The sequence below is a fragment of the Thalia democratica genome, chromosome 8 (genome assembly GCF_965202585.1).
Source record: "Thalia democratica chromosome 8, ktThaDemo2.hap1.1, whole genome shotgun sequence".
NCBI lineage: Eukaryota > Metazoa > Chordata > Thaliacea > Salpida > Salpidae > Thalia > Thalia democratica.
In genome coordinates, this window is record NC_139172.1 from 47,519,929 (window position 1) to 47,523,383 (window position 3,455).

The window sequence follows — 3,455 nt, forward strand, 5'->3', positions numbered from 1 at the left end:
AAAACTTCTCTTTGTTTTTTTTGAAGTATAACAATTTTTATATACCCAGTTAAGATGAAGACAAAAAATCATTATGAACAGTTGACATACTTAAGGACGATTCGAGAAGCTTAAATATCGAATTATTGTTACTATTCTAGATTTTGTATAAGTTGTGTGCAAATATAAAACTACTATAAAGCATTGGGAACGGGTCAGAAAAGCACGGGTGACACTTTAGCACGGTGTGACACTTTAGCACGGTGTGACACTTTAGCACGGTGTGACACTTTAGCACGGGGTGACACTTTAGCACGGTGTGACACTTTAGCACGGTGTGACACTTTAGCACGGTGTGACACTTTAGCACGGTGTGGCACTTTAGCACGGGGTGACACTTTAGCACGGCGTCACTTAAGCACGGAGTGTCACTTTAGCACGGGGTGACACTTTAGCACGGTGACACTTTAGCACGGTGTGACACTTTAGCACGGCGTCACTTAAGCACGGGGTGACACTTTAGCACGGGGTGACACTTTAGCACGGCGTCACTTTAGCACGGAGTAACACTTTCGCACGGCATCATTTTAGCATGGAATGACACATTTGTTTATGCTTATATGTTATGTTGAAAAATATAAAAATAAACTATGCAACATAATACTACAAGCTTTTAATATCTTTCAAGTTAAAGCTTCAACTAAAACTTTGTATTTAATATAGAATTACACTAGTTACTCTATGGCAAACCTCAACTTAGTAATAACAATACAAAAATAATTTTAAGAATTCTATCAAATCATTTTATTAAGATATTTTAACTAACGTATTTAAATATTTACTATCTATTTTACTATTTTAAACGTAAAACTACTTGTTTAAACCTAGCAACAAAAGTACCTAGCAACTAATAAATACTAGTATATTAGTAAATACGTTAAATAAAAGTGTAAATGTGTAAAATTTGTATATAGACTGCAACAAGAGTAAATAAAACTATTTTACAACTTTCTCTGTCTATTTAGGTTTTCTATTCTTTTAAATTTTAAGAAATAGTACAATTTGAAGTTTGATCAGTAAAATAAATTTTTATTTGATTATTTTAAGCCGATTGTTTCAAAAGTGTTTGTACTCATGTTTGCATTTTACCATCTGCCGATATTGTTACTTTTATACATGCGGGTTTAGCGTTTAACTGACTTAACACGTTATTATAAGATAGGTCGTAGATATTTTCTTAAGTTACTTTTAAATTTAGTTGACATGTTAATAAAGTTGATGTATTAAATCCGAATTAAACTTTTACTATTAACTTAATATTTTATAGGTGCTAAACGAACTATTGTTTATTAAAAAGGATTTAAAAAACAGTTAACTATTTAAATTTAGACTAGTTGTAATAAAATCGAGTCAAGGAAATGGTGTATTTACAATTAATAAACTGCGAAACATAAAGATGATAAAAAACTAAAGAACATGAATGCCAACTAATCGAAATACCGAATCAAAGAAACAGAACACAAAATTTTCGTTTAAACTAAATTCTTGAACAACTAAGCAAGATAATAATGGCTTAACTGTGCAAAAGCACAGCCAAAATGAGCTCATAACAACGGCAACAAGTTACTGCCAAAACAGTACAATAAAATGAACCAAATAAAAAGAAAAGTAATTTTCCCCGCTAATCGACGCAAAGCCGTTGCTGTATTTATTTATTTTAAGCTTTTTATTAAAAAAAAATTTGAACATAATTTAAATGTAAGGTCTAAATAATTTAACAACATAAATATAAGTAAACAAACTTAATTTGATCATTCTACTTTCTACATTAATAACTATTTAAAAGTCATTTAAAGGTAAAATATAATAAAGAAACTTTGACAAGTCTGACTGTGGACTTGAAAAATAAAATAAGAAACCACTTAAATTATTATGTTAAATGTTTCAATTTAAGTTCTTTTGTACAATTTATTTTCTTGCTTAAGTTACATCACAGACGTAAAGAGTTATTAAAACTAAATAAACTTTAGATTAATCTAAGATTTCAACGAAACTTAATGCATTATTTATAGCATTAACATATTTTGGTAAGTGTCAGTTTTTTTAAATTTTAAGTTTGAAAATGTTTTTATTTATATTATTTTGAGCACACACAAAGTTTAAAAACATTTAAGTTTTAGCATAATGTTTTAAAAGTTCATCCTTGGTGTGTTTATTTTATAGTTTGAATGAGTTCCACCGCCTCAAGTGTTAAAGAACAAATTAAAAACTAAAGCATGTTAGTATTCTGCAATTTTTTTATTAAATAAGTTATAATTAGTTGTAAACCATTTTGTTAATAATACTATAGATTTAGACATTGTGTTTCTCATATCCTTATATTTGATTTAGCTTTTTTCGTTTTTAGTCTATATAGTTAAAAAATTCAAAAGTTTTGAACATAATAGAAAGTATAAGGCTTGTTTATTATAGGATTAATTTTAACACTTAGTTCATGAAGTTAGCAGTTCAACATTAACATTATTATAAGTATTAGTGATTAGTTCAAAATAAATGTTTCTTTTATTTAAACACATAGTTTACTTATACGTTTAAGCTGTGAAAGTAAAAGTAACAATACAAGTTCTTGTGTTTAAAGAAAGTGTAAAAGAGTTAATGTTTTGTTTGTTTATGTTTTGAACAAGCTAGTATAGGTTTAAAAATGTATGTTTTGTTTGTTACGTAAATGTTATTATAAACTTTAGTACTAGTTCCTAGTGCAAGTCCAAAAGGACTTGTGAGTTCGGCAATAAATGGAATTCCACTATCAATCAAAGGCTCATTACCAAAAGAAAAGTCATTGAAAAGAGCTGCAATGTAAGTAAAGTTCATTTTAGTACGGATTTCAATTTGTTTAAATTAGTATCAATACCTTTTGGACTAACAGCTTTATTTCCAAAAAGTGCATGATTTTTATTGTTTTTACAAAACAAAATTTTATTTTAGTATAGGCTTTAACTTATACCAGTCAATATCCTTTAGACGTAGAGCTTATATTTTGATAAAGTGTTTATTATTTTGTATTTTCATATAATTAAATTACATTTTAGTGTAAGTTTTAGCTTATACCAGTCAATATCCTTTAGATATAGAGTTTTTATTTTATTTAGATTATGAGTTTTTGTACTTTTAAAGTAAACCAAGTTAAAAAGTAAGCTTTGTAAGGTTAAAGGTTAAAGTAAGGTTAAAAAAAATTAAACTTAAAGGTGCTAGAGGTGAGCCATTGTTTCCAATTCCTTTGTGGAGTCAGTACGAACAAGTACTTACAATAAGTGATCGAACGAACAATATTGCTGAAGCAGCGCATCGAGCTTTGTACGCAGTATTAAATGGAAACCATCCAAATCTGTGGAGTTTTATAAATATTCTGAAAACGACTCAGATTTCTCGGGATATGGGACTAGAACACCTTCTGGCAGGGATAAAACCAGATCCCA